The sequence below is a fragment of the Protopterus annectens genome, chromosome 1.part2, assembly GCF_019279795.1.
Source record: "Protopterus annectens isolate FY-2018-M chromosome 1.part2, PAN1.0, whole genome shotgun sequence".
Taxonomy (NCBI): domain Eukaryota; kingdom Metazoa; phylum Chordata; order Ceratodontiformes; family Protopteridae; genus Protopterus; species Protopterus annectens.
Window position 1 is genome coordinate 1130890746 of NC_056727.1, and position 18145 is coordinate 1130908890.

Below are 18145 nucleotides of genomic sequence, written 5' to 3' on the forward strand. Positions count from 1 at the left end.
GGCCACACATGCAGACATACACACATGCAGTCGACATACATGGCAACCCATACACTCCACCAGACAGCACCTACAGACAGCTTCCACACCCCCATAACACACACAATAGCAGGCGATGGTGTAGTACAGTTTCACACACAAACCTGTAATTACACACATGTCAGCATACAGGACATGTGGCACTCAACAGCATGCAGTGCAGCTGTAGTCAATCCCCGTTACCAACATTATACATGGCTGTGATGCATGGCTTCTGTTTGTAGGTGATGGCCCTCCCCCTGGAACTCACTGCACCCATGTCCACAGCATTGCTGTGTATCTGTTCAGCACCCTGGCATGTAGTGTGCACCATAACTTACAGGTGTACACACCATTGCAGGATGTGAATCTGTGTGTCAGTTGTGTTTCCACTGCTGCTCATAGCCTCTGTGTGTTTCTGGATCTCATGTGGACACGTGTTTAGTGAATGCTTGATATGTATTCACAGATGTCATCATCAGTGGTGCATGTATGAATGATAGACTACCATTAGACTGACCACAGACACAATGTACTGTACCTATGGTGAGTGTAGAGATCATTATTGACCATGATTGAGCCCTGGCTGATGTTGCCTGTGGTACACAGAGGTTCATAGGTGAGCAGTTGTCTACTGGTCCTGGGGCATACATAAGCCTAGGCACAGGGGTTCTCAGCCAAACACCACCCACTAATTTTATTCCCCTGTGCCCCTGTCAGGCTGTGGCACATACATACGACCCAGGGTGAATTCCCCATTTCCCATCCAATTGCCAAGTGTTTCTGTAAAGAGGGCCAATGAGCAGCATTGCCTGACATGTATGGGTAGTCCGTTCCAGAGTCTGGGGATTTCCCAGGACAGGGCCCTATCCCTCCAGTATGTTCTGTGTAATGTGTTGATGAGGTTTAGGACCCTGGAGCATGTGTTAGCAGAGGGCTTGGGATTTCCTTATATGTAGCATGTTCAACTGCTCTGTGTATGACATAGCTGCCTATGTTGGGCAGATGTCAGCTGTGCCTGGGCAATGTACACTGGAGTGTAGCCACAGTTGTCTGAGATGGACTGTGTATTGCATGTTTTTGAGGGTAGTAATCCCATTAGTGAGTGGTGTGCTCTGTCAGTGCACATGTACAGCATGCATTATGGGTAGGTGTTTTAGATGTGTACATGGCCTACACCTTAGCTATGACATGCACAGTGAATTGCCAAGCATAACCTTAAACCATACTCACTGGCATCTGGCCGCTGCCTTGCTGGTATCTCAGAGTACCTACATTGAGATGGGATAGAGTTGATGTCAGTGGCCACAGCTGTGGCATTGTTACAGGGTGACTGCAATATTACAGTACAGCAGCTGAAGTCCATAGTACTACAGATTATGCATTACTGCTTATCAGTACTACAAAGCAACAAACTCCACATCTCACATATGCATGATCTGCCTGTACAGATGCATACACTACAGTAATCCACTGATATGCCCTGGAACCTTACCTGCATGCTCCATGTCTGGTGTGTGTGTGTAGCACCCACCTCCATGACTGTATAAGTCTGTAGCTCTTGTGGGCAGGCAGGTTCTACCAGGCTCATGAGCAGCTCCTCCACTCTGGTGAGGGGGGTGGATGTCATGGGCCCCCCTTGTTGCAAGGTGGTCACCCGGCATGGCAGTGGCATGGAGATATACTTGAAGGAGCAGGTCACTACAATGGTGTCAGACCTGATCATATGTACGACTGTGCATCCCCACCTCATTCACCCTGTGGACCACATCATTCCACATGGCTGTTCTCTCCTGCTGATCCTGTCTTGTCCTTGAGAACAACAGCTGGTAGTTGTGGATGATGCTGGTGATTATAACCTCCTCCTTAGCAGCACTGTAGGTGGGATTCCTCAGGTGTGACATACTCCCTGAAAGACATAATGATGAAAATATGTCTGAGCAACTCATATGTCAAGTTTACCATAATACAATACAATACACATATCAGTCTCCTGCCACCATATCAGCTCCAACATAATGTTCTCACTACGCTAGTGGTATGTGTCCGGTATGTGTACCATTGGGTCATATATTGTATCGTGCAACACTTTCTAGTATGTGTTTATAGACATGCTCCCTGCGGGGACACTAGAGTTGTTGGGCTGTTACAGGGTATTTCACCTGCATGCCATTGTCACTGCCACTATGTTTCCACATATGCATGTGATAGGCCTGCTATGTGATTGCTACACATCTGCCATTCTGTGATATTGGGGATATCTATGCATGTAGTTGGATATGTTCTGGGATTGTGTGGACTATTACAGCCCACATATGTTCCATGACAATTACACACCAGTACGTGTAGGGGTTATTTGCCGGCAGGAACACCATTCCAACCTAATGTGCACATGTTACCAGTTTCCATCACATCCGTGACCCACCATGGAACTTCATTATCTACTCTTCCATCACTACCTTCATGTGGGACCACCTCAGGGGATGGTGCTCACATATGTCGGTAACCCAGTTAGGTTGTGGGTCTTGTGCATAGGGAGCTCCACAGAGATATGGGGTATGTGCTGCATCACCTGGAGCCATGCAGTACACATACACAAGGTTCGACATGCATGTCCCTCTTGCCCAGCGCACAGCACAGGCACCTTTATGTCCATGTAGATGCTGTTGTGACTGTCCATGGGTGGGAACAATGTTCCCTTTGTTCCCATGTAGGGGTTCAATGGCCTCCACATTCCAACTGTAACTACCCATCCACAGTGTTTAACCACCACGTGTCATATACCAGCCCTGTATGGTGTCTTGTTTGTCACCTAACCAGACCTACATACCAATATGTGCCTAATACCCTTCACCAGCATATATATCCCACCATCTCCTACAATTGCGATGTGTTCCCAACATGGGTTACACACCACACTCCGCACTCCATCTTGCAGCCATGTACTGGTGTGTAGGTATGTTGTGTATTGATGTGTGATGTTCTCTCACACATGTCATTTCATGGGACATGTATTGACATATATATATATATATATATATATATATATATATATATATATATATGTGTGTGTGTGTGTGTGTGTGTAGACATACACACACACACACACACACATATATATATATATATATATATATATATATATATATATATATATATATACATATGTGCATATATGTGTAGATATCATTTTGTGTTGTTTATATAGCTATATACATGTATAACTGTCCAAGGTTCTGTACACGTACACAGCTGTGAATATGTATCACACATATATGTATCTGTATGTGGGGTGCATACAAACAGCTGGACCACACTCGTGTACCCTCTTTACCTCACAGCTGAACGGTTCTGCCTTGCTGCAACTCAGACAGTTGTCACATGTGAGCACAGACTAACATTAGTGGGGTATATATGGTGACAAACTTTAGATAAGCATATTATACTGCTATGGCAGTTGGGCATGCTATGCTACACTTTAACATGACTGTCCTGTAGGTGGTGTGGTCTCTCACCCATGTGTCAATCATTAGTATTAATACCCCCACCAGCCATTGGCCGCAGTAATTTACAGAACACAGATATCATGGGTCACATCTTTGCCATTCACTGCTAGTCTGAACATTTGGCAGGTATGTCCCACTGTCCACAGGGACTGACACTACTGTCCAGTGCAGTTGCTGAGCAGAACATCATTACGGGAACAAGTACTGATGGCACATATACATCCTTTCACAGTATGCATCCTATTCTTCTATGCCATATACTACATGCCAGTAAATGCATATCTGTTTCACATACATGTTATGTTGTTTCTGCTGTAACACAACCTTGAGCTTTGTGAACTTTCTTGAAGGTTTTTTTCTTCTCTCTCTCTCTCTCTCTCTCTCTCTCTCTCTCTCATTCTCTCCAGTAGATGATTGAGCTGGTTTGAATAGATTGCAGCATGCTTTTGTTGGTATTGCACATGATCAGGTGATGGCCTCTGCACCAGTCAGTGTCCCCCAGTTGCTAATTGCATGCAGCCTACTGTGTAGTACTTCAGATAACCACTGTCATGGCAACCTTGTACTATATATTGCTGCCTTCTGTGGGCGTTGTCCCTTTACCTTTACAGTATGGATGACATCCTTCCTGTGTGTGGACATCAGTGTTAAAGACAGCAGTTAGCAATACCTCTTACAGCAGGACCTGCAGACACAGGCCAAATCCACATTTGGGTAAGGTTCCAGACCTACATACAGCATGAGTAGTGTTGCTGTGTGCAATGTATCTTGCTGTTCTTACAGGGTTTCTGTGTACATGGTACTTTTTCATGGAATGTTGTCTGTCTGCATAGCTCTTAACTGTGGGCCTATCCATATGATACCAGGGGAATTGGCTGTTAGGTTTTGTCTGTGCAGGTATTGTGCCAGATATATCTGTGGCATTCTGTCTGTTGAGTGCTATCAGTACATGGCTACATCCATTTGTATTTCAATGTCATATCCCTGCATAAGTGTCTGCTGCAATGAATCCTGTAACACCAGCTATTTCCAGTGTGCGTAACAGCAATAATGCAAATATGGCCCTATGGTCCTGCCTCTGTCCTCCACATATATGCCAGTCTTTGTCCTGCTGTGATACAGGAAGGGTTGTTAGGTAATGGCCTATCATTATTTACCGCTAGCATTACTGCTATCATCCCAGTCATGTCATGGACTCTCACACTAACTGTTGGGCCAAGTCCATATATATGGGGGCAACAGCTGCAGAACACATATGTGCCATTGTATATTCCAGAGGTAAGTGTGTGGTACACAGTGTTCCTTGCCCTTGTACAGCCTTTTATTGGGGGGGGGTTCTATGCCATTAACCTAGGCTATGGCCCCTTTTCAGGGGTATAACTGTTAAGACGAGGGTCATTCAGTGTGATGGTGAGATGTTAGGTTAAGCAATGTTATGTACAAGATACTGTGACATTAGCACAAGTGCTACTTTTCCCCCCAGGATTTGACTACATGGTGTAATTGGAGGCTGCTGAACTACATCTGTAATTTTTGATTGTTACATATCCTGAAGGCAAATCCTGTTTCTACTATTGTACTAATTGAAAGCCTTGGCCTGGACAGCATAGTATGGTATATATACACATTGCTTGCATCTACTGTTTTGTGTGGGCCTTTCATCATGACTGATTACATATTTCAAACCTTATGTGGTGTCAGTACTGGCATATATCATAGTAAAGTACACAAATAAAGGTCATCTTTGTATGCATACCTATGTGTTGTATCATGTCCTTTGAATTGTGGGTGGGTATATGTTTAATGTCAGTATTCTCATTTGTGGGAATGGTTGCCACACTACACATTTCACAGGTGCCAGTTGAAGGGCTTGTGGCTGAGGGATATACTTTGCACCCAGTACTTCCACACTACTTCTACATATGTATGGCTACTGATACCTTTTGTGTGTGTATATGCGTATGTACCTATATATATCTCATATGGCTATATCTATATATACATGTATTTATAGATATATACATCTGTATATATATATATATATATATATATATATATATATATATATATATATATATATATAGGTTCATAGGTTCATAGGTTCATACTAGGCTATCTGCCCTAGGGCATTTATAAGCCTAGCCTTTCACCACCCCTTAGGTTGAAGAATACTATACCGATTAGTTTGCCATGCCTCTGTCCAGCAGTGATACAGAGATGATCCCCGGGTTAAACCTACGATCTCCCATCCACTGGTCAAGATTCCTCTTGAACAGAGCCAGCGAGGTGCTCTGTCTCACATGGACCGAGATTCTGTTCCACAGCATAGGGAGTCTCTGGGTGATGAATCTGTCCCTCCAGCACATCCTATTTATATCCGTGTTGAGGTTTAAGTCTCTTGCTCTTGTGGCTCTGGTGGATTTGGATTTTTGAGGTGGAGCATGTCCATTAATTCCGGGTTGGACATGGCCTTGTATGTCAGGCACAGGTCACCTCTGAGCAGATGGTATGCGACTGAATAGAGCTGGAGTTTCTTCAGTCGGGCAGCATATGGCATATTTTTGAGCCCCTTTATCCTTTTGGTGAGGAACTTTTGGGGTCTTTCCAATTGCTGCAGGTGTCGGGTAAGATACATTCCGAATGGGGCATTGTACTCAATCATTGGTCTGATAAGTGAAGAGTACAGGGGAACAATGACCTCCCTTGATCTGGATGTGAATCCCTTCATAATCAGGTGGGCAATGTAGAAGGTCCTCCTAACCACTTTGGCAATGTGAGTGTCAAAAGAAAGGTTACTGCCAACTTGGGTCCCCAGGTCCCTGCTAACCTCTTCTGTGCTTAATGGATTGCCACCTATGTGGTAACTTGGGGTTACCTTGTTTTTACCAAAGGGTATGACTATACATTTTTTGGCGTTTAGCTTAAGGCCATGGCTCTGGCACCAGTTATCCATTTCTATGAGACCTCTCTGAAGGATATCTGTGTCTGATGGATTTTCAACTATGGCGCCCAGTTTGCAGTCATCTGCAAACTTTGTCAGCCACAATCCTCCTATGTTTGCCTGCACTTCTGAAAAGTAGATGCCGAACAAGAGGGGCCCAGGACTGAGCCCTGTGGGACACCGCTTGTGACCGGCTTGGAGACTGACATGGCACCAGCAACTCTAACCCTGTGGGTTCTGTCCTTGAGCCAGTTTGCAACCCATCTTGTGACATATGGGTGTACATTTAAGCTGGTGAGCTTTTCTATGATACCCAAGTGGGGTATTGTGTCGAAAGCTTTTGCAAGGTCAAGGTAGGCTGTGTGAACTGCCTTACCCTCATCAATGGCCTTGGTGACTGTTTCAAAAAAGTCGACCAAGTTCAAGAAGCATGATCTGCCCTTGACAAAGCCGAATTGGGTAGGATCCAATGTCTGTAGGTCCACTATGTCTTTATTTATGAGTTCCATTATGATCCTCTCCATAGCTTTGCAGACCAAAATATATATATGAACATATGTATGTATCTAAATACAATTGATGTTATATGATTATTTGTGAGTCATGCATTAATATATATACCTACATATAGCTGTCTATCTGTCTATATTTACAGATATATATCTGTCCTTATGTCCATGCATGTTCGGCTCATATTTTGGCCTGTTCCTCATTCACTTGGCAATTGTCATGGATGATCGCAGCATTGAAGTCAGTAACTAGTGGCAACACTTTTATGTTTCAGACTTCATCGCCTTCTAAATATGTGTTTTAATAAATATAACTGTGTAACTAGCAACAGTTTAAGTGTATCAGAGCATTAGTTGTCATATATCCCTATTTGTACCCACAGTGTGGCATAATTTGTCCAGACTTCTTGTATTAACAGGTTATGTGGTGTGATAATACATTTCCTGTACTGTTTACAGATTGTGCTGCATGCTATGTTTGTGAAGCCTTCAGGTTATGTGCATCTGCTATGGGTTAGTGGTAAATCACTTTGTGTATGGAGTGCAAGTTTCTGGGTTCAACCCTTGGAGAGGCAGTTTACTTTGTTGCTGGGCAGAACAAGGGACGTTGGCTACAAAGTGATTAAGGCATTTTTAAGCAGTTGTAAGTGGGTTTGCATGAGTTTGTCTGATGGTAAGCACTGCCAACCTCTGCTTATGTTTTCTTACAATCAGTTAGCTTAGAATTTCTCAACCTGTTTAGGCATAGCTTACCCCTGTGCAAACCCAGGCAAACCCACTTACTGCTGCTTACCAGTGCTTACTGCTGCTTACCCCCATGCTAATTCCTTTAAAAGAAAAGAAAAAGGGGTTGATAGGACAGTGGTGAAAAATGGGGCACAAAGAGGGAAAGACAGTAGGGAAAATAGCTAGGCATGTGCAGGAAGGGTATAGGAAAGTTCCATAGCTTCCCATTTCTACTACAGTTATAGCGGTGCATATACACTATATTTGCAGGTACATTTGGACCCCCAAACCCCTGGAAGAGGGGTTAGGACAACATACATTCATTGTGATGCCAATTAGACCAGATTACATGTGTCCAGTGGACATGTGTGCGAAATGGACAGCTATGTATGGGGCGAGATTTCTTTGTGGGAACAGATTGCTCTTTTTTTTTTTCCAGATGAGAGTGGGATGCTGAGGAGGGGTAGTAGGTATATTTGGGGAGGTAGGTTGGGTAGGTTAACAGACAAGACACACAAGATGCATACAGGGCCGGTATATGACACATGTGGGGGTAAACACCTTGGACAGGGAGGGGTGTTTGGAAGTCGCAAGCCCATGAGCCCCCAACGGGAAACAGTGGGACTGAGGTCCCCACCCATGGGCAGTCACCACTGCTCCTTCACGGCCCCAAAGGTGGCTGTGCTGGGGGCTGTGTAGGAGGGGCAGGCTCACCCTCTAATAGCACCACTCAGCCCTCAAGCTGGCGTAGCTGCTCTCGATACTAGGAGATCAAGCTCCTTTTGTACCATGGCCTGGACCTGTTGATGGGTGACAGGTTCCCCTCTGCGCCCACTCCGAGGGGGGGCAAGCCCCATCCCCTGCAGCAGTTCCACCCAAAGGTGGTGCAGGGCCCACGGAGCAGGAGGTTCCAGGCTGGGCCCCCAGATGTGCTGGTGCCCAGTGCCATAGCCAGCTGAGGTAGGAAAGGTGGGTGCACTGGCACTGGCCTTCCCATACGAGCTGTGTTGTCACATGTTTATGACAGATATGGGCTAGTTACAGTCAACAGCATTCAGGATTAGTTATAACAGCATGCATAGGTATTCCCATTAACCCAACACACCAGATTTAACACAGTTACAGAGCAAGCAGAACACATACATATATGGAAGAACAGTGGCCATTACAGGAGCATGCAGGTTTCATTGATGGCAACATGCCACCAATATGAGTGTATTTTCACATGGCACATGCATAGAAACAAACGTGAATATTTATAAACTGTTAGGAAATATGTCCCAACACAAGTTTGGAGTGTACACATACCAGTTGAGTAGTGTCATTGGGTTATTATGCACATATGGTGGGGGTGAGAAAGAGAGTTCAATTAACAACTAATATATCCTTGTAGGTTTCACAACATTCTTAGTCACTGCAGTGGTCTTTCCCTTACATGTATTATTACACTACACAATGGCTTTATATTGTACACTGGTATGTTTATAAATGATTATATACGTGACCTGTGTCTTACATACAGGCATGACAGGCTGCAGGTGTTAATGCAACATATGTTGAGAATTAATACAGTCCACTTCACTTAACCACCAACTTGTACAAAAGCCACTCAAGCCGTAACTCCTTGAAACTACTCAATTTATTTAAACGCTAAATAAACCACGGTTTTCATCTAAGTCGAGTTAGATGAAAAACGTGGTTTATTTAGCATTTAAATAAATTGAGTAGTTTCAAGGAGTTACGGCTTGAGCGGCTTTTGTATATGTTGAGAATTGCTGTCATACACTTTGGGTGAGGTGCTAGAATGACAAGTTTCTTTCCATATACATTCTTTCACTATGTACACGTTTGAATATCAGTTATATGTCATTGACAGCTGCCTACAATTCTTGGAACATCACACTGGATATTCAGGGGAACACGGTACCAAGCTGGTGATTATAGGCCATTTATCTGGACATGCTGGACAGATTGGAACAGTTGTGGAGTATGGATATGCATACAACTTACAATATGAAAATTCTAGCAAATTCTGTACTGTTGTTGGGTGTAAGCATGCATACAGCTTTCTATCTGAATATTGTATCAAAATCTGTACAGTTGTGGGGTATGATTATGCATACAACTTAGTTGCACTCCCTGGATTCAAACCCCTGCTGTGTGTGACAAAATATTATAGCTAACATCACAGTACACTGTACAATCAGGGAATTGATGTAAAGTTTTCAACTGTTTTCTAAGTCTCCCTAACTTGTACAATATAACTGACCTCTTGGCACTTCCAACATTGTTATGCAGAACTTCATGCCCATTTTATCTGCATACCACGGTTAAGATACAACAGTACTATTTATAGTATGGAACAGATCGCCAACATATGAGAGAAGAGTAGATAAAAGCACTCCAGGGGTTATACCTTTATTCACAGACTATTACACATTTATTTCTACTGGTACAACACTTTCTAAGGCTCTTATATTTTTTTGTTATGACAGTACATGCAGACTGATTACTAACCTGCCTCACAAAGCAGCCTTTGCAACCTAGCACCATGGGCTTGCTGGTTTTCAGCCCGCTCATCTACAGCTGTCAGAGAAATGCAGTAATATTTAGCCACACCTATCCATAGTGTACACAAGCTAGGCAATTATTTACTACTTAGTAGAATGAGTACTTAGTCCTGGGGCATTGGGCATCTGCCAAGACTCTTGGATCCACTGTTTCAGTACATCCCCCTCTGCTGCTTCAGGTCAACATGGTGGTGCCTGACCTGCTCACCAGTCCGGGGGATACATGTGGCACTGGTCAGGTTACGGGCAAGACTGTCCCAGGCCTCCGTTTTATACTGTGAGCCCTGCTACTGGCCCTGCAGTAGTCTCTGATCATGGTGTTTTACCAGGAGCCATACCATGATTTTTGACTCCTGGATGCCCTAGCGCTGCACTCTAAATTGAGTGACTTCACCCACACCAGCCAGTCTGCCTGCAGTAGGAAGCTGCAACTAGTTATGGGTAGTATTCCCACCTATGGGGTTTAAATACGGCCATTTTCCCACACTTCGCTATGATTGGCCAGTTTTGAAAAGGCTAAGCTATGGGCAGACCTGCTTATATGAGGTTGGCACTGCTTAAAGAGGTATACCACTAGGCAGATTGAATTGGCTCCCCTACATATTGCTTACACTTACTAACTTGAGCTGTGCTGCGGTTAGCATTGCTTAATAGTTAATTAGCACTATATTTGCCGTTTGGCAATGATTTATTCTTCATTACAGGTTATATATGTGTCTGGTATCCGTGATTCATGTGTACATACACTGTATGGGTACTCGGGGGCTTCTACACTTTATTACAATAACACCTCAAATCTATGCTTACTGCAGTACTCCAGTTCACATATTTATGTTCTTTCTCCAACATCACACTGTACATAGATTCAGTTCACATGTTTGGTTTGATTTTCCTGTGGTGAGGATTAGTTTGCTGATACCTCATTCATATCTATTGCTATGATGGCTTGGCGGTTAACTACTGAGACTATAGTGTACAGGATCCTGAGTTTGAGCCTTGAAGAGGCAGTGTATTTTGTTACTGGGCAGAACATGGGCCGTTGGATCCAGAGTGATTAAGGCACTTTAAAGCAGTTGTAAGTGGGTTTGCACAGGTTTGCGTGACTGTAAGCACTGCTAACCTCCGGTTACAGTTTCTTATACTCAGTTAGCTTCTACTTTGCTTAATCTGGGTAGGCAATGCTTACCCCTGTGCAAATGCACTTCACCCTTACTGCTGCCTATTTGTACTTAAACCTGCTTACTAGTGCCTTATTCATTATGACACTGACACTTCACATGTGCATTTCATGCAGTACTCCCGTTCACATTTAAATGTTATTATGTAGGTTATACGGCAAAAAGATGTAAATATATGTTCATATAGAGTTTTCACATGGAAAATGATATGTGCTGCAGTGGGACTCAAACCAGGAATGCCTGTTTGTTAGGCGGATGCTCTACCCACTACACTATAAATATATAAGCAATGGACAAACCCGCACACCTACAGTTAGCTGTACTCGGGGTTTTAAAAAAAAATAAATACAAGGGTTTCTTTGTTTTATTTCAATGTACTGTTGCTGTTGAACACATGGGGACTGTTGGTGGGAATATGCGAACACCTATGAGTGGTCTCGCTCATTTATTTACACTTTCTTCTGTTCTGTTTTGCAGAGGTGTGTTTATTCTGAGAGCTCTGCTCTCAGACACACCCCTGCACTCGTCCACACTCAGTGTAGGATTTGGAGCTCAGGCAGCACGCCTTCATTAATATGCATGTTGTGCTGCCGTCCCCCACTTAAACTGCCGCTTACGTGCAGGACTAGTTTAGTCCTGTACGGCAGATTAGTAAATCCGGGGGATAAACTGATCATTATTTTGCAAGAAGTTAATTCCACAAAGACTTTTAAACCTCAGTAAGCATTATTTGTCATTTAATAAACAATCAGCAAATTTCAATTTCCTCAAGTCTTCAAAAAAGTGTTACTTGATTACTTGTAAACTTGAGTAGCTCTGCTGATTACTAATTCTGTATCCAGAAATCAGTTTATAAATAGTTTCCAAACATCTTGTAAATTAGCGCACTGTTTCTCAACTAAAGAATGCATTTGCTATTATACATTTTTTCCAGTGGTCATGCCCACAACACACACCTACCTGCAAACTCAAGTACTTGTAGTAGAAGCAGAAATATTTGAAGTTAATAAAAAGTCCATCATCATTACTAGAAGTTACGCACAGTATGCTTGCCCTCACTTTTGAGGACCCTTTCTAGAACCAGATGTAACCTTTGAATGACACATTCTGTGATGTTGCTAAGCACTTGAGAAGTCAAATGTTAACAATTCCTCTGATGTGATCGCAACCCATTTCCCACATTATCTGAAACTGCTTTCAGAAAGAAAGAATATAACAAATGTGGGGTTCCACTTTTGAGGATATTTCCTGTTCTATTGAGCAAAACATCTTCTGCATTGCTGGCACCTTTATGTAGATGATATATGGTCAGAATAATTTAATTGTCTCCTAGCCAATGTGCAGGTAGAATGTAAATGTGCATCTGTCTGGAGAAGGGGCATGTGCACAATTTCACTGTCTGCCACTCACCTGGGCAAGACTATGCTCACTGAAAACCTACAGATCAGTGCTAGATATATTGAACCGGTTCTGTTGGTACAATAGCTCTGCAGCACACAATATAAGCAGGAGCTATAAAAAACTTATGGGATGACCCATTATCCCTATAATTCATTATACAGCAATACAACCCATGTTATTTTTGCATTGCATGTTATATAAATTAAAATGGAGATGCTAGTAGCTTGACAGCTAGTAGCTTCTGAAGAAGTTTTCATGAGAGATGAAAGCACTTATGTGATGTGTTTTAACTAATAAAAATAATAGTATTTCATTCACATTGAAGTCCAGTGATTTCTACATTTTGTACAGGCTTTTTATACTTCCTATTGTATTAACTTCCTTTTGTATGAACTTTTTATCTTTAATGCATAATTTGGTAACTGTAGTACTGACAATCAGCACTTGCACAGACACACACACATGCACACAGACACACTGACACACACACACACACACACACACACACACACACACACACACACACACACACACACACACACACACGTATCTCTATCTCTCTCTCTCTCTATATATATATATATATATATATATATATATATACATATACATATATACATTTTATATATATATATATATATATATATGTGTGTGTGTGTGTGTATATATATATATATATATATATATATATATATATATATATATATATATGCATACACATACATATACATATATACTGCATTTTGTCATAAATGTCTTCCTGAAACACCTCAGAATGAGGGACTATCCTGAATATGTAATATGGGCCATGGTAATTAAGATGACATGCTAATTTATGCAGTTATCTGATAGCTGTGATAATGGTGACTCACAGGAAATTCTTTGTAATAAAATATGGGTACTCTTACTTACAGGGATGCTTTTTGCTTACAACAGTATGTATTTGCAATGAATGCCAACCTAACTAGAGAATCTTTATCTCAAGCAATTAAAAAGTATACCCCTTGCTGTTTGCATTGCATAGCTGCCGTTTCTAAGTATGCATATGCCCAAATATCTATGTGCATTATATGTAACAGCAAGATGCAAACATTTCTCTATACTGCCCTTTGCCTACTTAATTGTTAACTGTACATGCTCAGAAAGATAACTTAAGCTGAGGACACTGTTTTCTTAAAAGACTAGTTTACCTAGAAAACTCTGGACTACAAAAAATATATAAAATGGTAATATAAGGGGAAATTTGAAAAGTAAATAACAAGATGCCCCTTTGCAATGAGTCTATTGTACTGACATGTGGAATAGCATGTCATATGGGAGTATTCACATTTTTAATGAGGCTGTATTGTACTGGTGGTATATGGGGTGAGCAACATAGCAGCTGGGTACATCCCCTGTTTTATGGAGGCTGTAGTACTGGCACATGGGTCAGCATGGCAGCTGTCCACCCCCATTTTAAGGAGGCTGGCAGATGAGGTGTTTGTAAACACAGCAGCTTGGTGCAACACTCTTTTTAAGGAGGCGAGAATACTGAGAAGTGGGTAAGTATTGCAGCTGACTCCACCCTCTTTTAAAGGAGGCTGGTGTACTGAAATGTGAGTAGTCATGGCAGCTTGTTGCAACCCCCTTTTTTAAGGAGGCTGAAATACTGACAAGTGTTTCAGTATGGCAGCTGTGTCAATCTCTTTTTAAAGGAGGCTGGTATACTGAGGTGTAGGTAAGCACAGCAGCCGGGTGCAGGTGCAAGAGTTTCTTCTTAGGATAAAAGTCAATTATGCACCAGAGCCTCAACTATTGACCCTTTCCTGCTGCCATTTGCCCTATGCGATTGACATATACCACTTTCCTGCCATTTTGAGACAGAGCCATATTTATCACCTATATAATACAGCGTATGAATATGTGCACCACAAAACCTAGAAGATTAAATAAAGTGCAAAACTAAAAGTCTGTGCCATCTGAGATGCATTCCTTTCAAAGAGCGGCATACATCATTCAGCAATAATGACTCAGGAAAGTAAAACAAAGCAGGGTTCATGTAGAAATAATTCTGAGGACCACTGCTGTTGTGCTCAGAACAGTAAAACAGGAAGTGTAAGCATGACAACTACATACTGAGATAATGCTGAGGTAACTCAGAGGACTCCCCACAAACCTAGATACAGCATTCTTGGAGTCAGCTTACACTAAATAACAGCAATGACCAGCTCTCATATTGGAGGTCAAGGGGGGCAAACATGCTTCTGTGTTATTACAGTGAATCAAAAGACATGCTGTATGTACTTGGGCACAAATACACTCATGTTCATTTAATTTTGCAGGCTTCACAATTACAGCTCTAAAACTAATGACAAGGAGGCATGCACATTAATGAAACATATTTCTTCAGGAGTGAAAGTGTAACAGGACTAATTGTGAATGACAGCAGTTTCTCCTGTCTTGTGACACAGAACATGTTTACTTCAGGACAGGTTATGACATATTAAATGCAGCTGTTGTGGTCAGTGCTTATAAGATTAGATAGGCAGTATCTCCTGACTCAGATAAAGATGAGAACAAATATTTTATGAGGCATAAATAGTCACACCAATCATGATACTAGTCTGACTCAACTTCTGGCTTAATGAAATATTAAATACCACCCTTTTCATTCCTTGTAGTACTTGTGCAATATATACACCAACTAACATAAAGTTTGTAGTTTTCTTTCCACAACAATGGTAAATTCTGCAAAACTATTATAGAGGCTGTGGGTTTAATAGTGACAGTGATATTATTTGACTAGTGCAGGATGATGTGGAATATATATAGGTTCATAGGTTGGTATTAGGCTATCTGCCCAAAGGCATTTATAAGCCTAGCCAGAATGTGTTGGCCTTTGCCGCCCCATTAAATTAGTTCCCTGTGCCTCTGTCAAGCAGAGCCACTGAAGTGATCCCTGAGGTAAACTTTCTGTTTCCCATCCACTCGTCAAGGTTTCTTTTGAAGAGTGTTAGTGAGGAGCTCTGTCTAATGTAGATTGGGATCTTGTTCCAAAGCATAGGAAGTCTCTGGAACAAGAATCTATCCCTCCAGCATGTCCTATTTATTGTTGTGGTGAGGTTTAGATCCCTAGAGTGTGTCACTCGAGGGGATAAGGTTTTCTTTAGGTGGAGCATGTCCATCAATTCTGGGTTGGACATGGCTTTGTTTGTCAGGCAGAGATTACCTCTGAGTAGGCGGTATGCAACCGAGTACAACTGGATTTTCTTCAGTCGAGCTGCATAGGGCATCTGTTTGAGGCCAGTGATCTTCTTAGTGAGGTACTTCTGTGGTCTTTCCACACACCAGGTATCCATCTCAGTGAGACCCTTTTGGAGGATGTCTGTGTCAGCCGGAGAGTCAATTATAGCCCCTAGTTTGCAGTCGTCTGTGAACTTGGTCAGCCATAGTCCTCCTGTGCTTGCCTGTACCTCTGAGAAGTATATGCCAAACAGGAGGGGTCCTAGGACTGAGCCCTGGGGAATGCCACTTGTAACCGGTTTAGAGTCGGACCTAGCTCCTGCAACTCTCACCATGTGGGTTCTGTCCATGAGCCAGTTGGCAACCCATCTTGTGATGTAGGGGTTTATGTTCAGGCTGGTGAGCTTGTCTATAATACCAGAATGGGGAATGGTGTCAAAGGCCTTAGCGAGGTCTAGGTAGGCTGTGTGTACCACCTTTCCCTCATCTATAGCCTCAGTAACTGTCTCAAAGAACTCCACCAGGTTTAGGAGGCATGATCTGCCCTTAACAAAGCCAAACTGGGTAGGGTCCAGTGTTTGGAGGGTCCCAATGTCTCTGTTAATGAGTTCCATGATGATGTGCTCCATAGCATTGCAGACTAAGCTAATCAGGCTTATAGGGTGATAGTTCCTGGAGTCTGTTGTGGCTCCACCTTTGTGGAGTGGAATAACCATTGCTGTGCGCCACTCTATGGGTATGTAGCCTGTGGAGAGGCTGAGTTAGAACAGTGTGTTTAGATGAGGGATTAGTTCGTCTTTGAGCTCATGTTGGATGCAGCCTGGGACACTGTCCAGTCCGATTGATGCTGTGTTTTTGGCTTTGGAGAGGGCTGTTTTAACCAGAGTGTCTGTGAGTTCAGGGACTTTACATTCTTTTGGTATGGTTATATATACAATAAGATATGCTACACCAAGCAGTTATTACATGCTCAAATCCAAAAGATAGGGCTGCACCAGTCCTCATTCAGTGCATATATGGTTATATGTGTATATATGGGTTCATATGAATCCATCGACAGTTCAAAACATCGACAGCGAAACAGCAACAGCGAAAACACCGACAGTTCAAAAGCACGACACCGCATACACTCCACACCAGTACAACAACAATTAACAAACAAAACAAATCCCCACTCCAAAACCCACACACACCACACTAGCAAACCAAAATACTAACAAACCAACACTAAACCTTACATACAAAACTATCGACAACCCTAACCCAAACCCTAACCCTAAGGTCCGTCACTATCGCACACTCACCTAACCCGCGCCCTAACCCTAACTCACTTAACCCACCCCTAACCCAAATCCTATCACTACTACACACATACCTAACCCGAGCCCTAACCCTAACTCACTTAACTCACCCCTAACCCCACAGACCGACAACATCGCACACTTACCTTACTCGCACCCTAACGTCTGTCACTACTGCATAAATACACATCCTTTCCCCATTTCGATGTTCTCAGCATCGGTGTTTTCCTCCGTCGGTCTTCTCACTGTCGATCTTTTGCCGTCGATGTTTTGAACTGTTGATGGATTTATATGAACCCATATATATATCTATATATATATATATATATATATATATATCTATATATATATATATATATATATATATACATATACTTATAGACACTGAATTTATGTCAGGTTGTGACTATACAGCTAGTAAACAATTTTTCAAAGATTTCTCTTGCTTGTGAGTCTCTGAAGTCCTGTAGAATGTTCTGTAACTAATGTACAGCAGTTGCTTGCACCACACTGTTGCACAGTTAAATAATGACTTGTGTTTGTGTGGCTAAATCAAGCATTACCCACATTCAAATATCACTTATTATTACTATACAATGGTATTACTTAAGAAGTGTTGTGTCTTTTTTTTAATTATGCAATTGTATTTTCACTTCCCATCTCTTTTTTTAATGTGTCTTTTCAGGGATAGCTTTTTTGATGTACAGTCCATTGGCAAATGCAGAGGCTTGTTGACATTTGCCCAGTGCAGTGGTTTACTCTATGTGAATTTT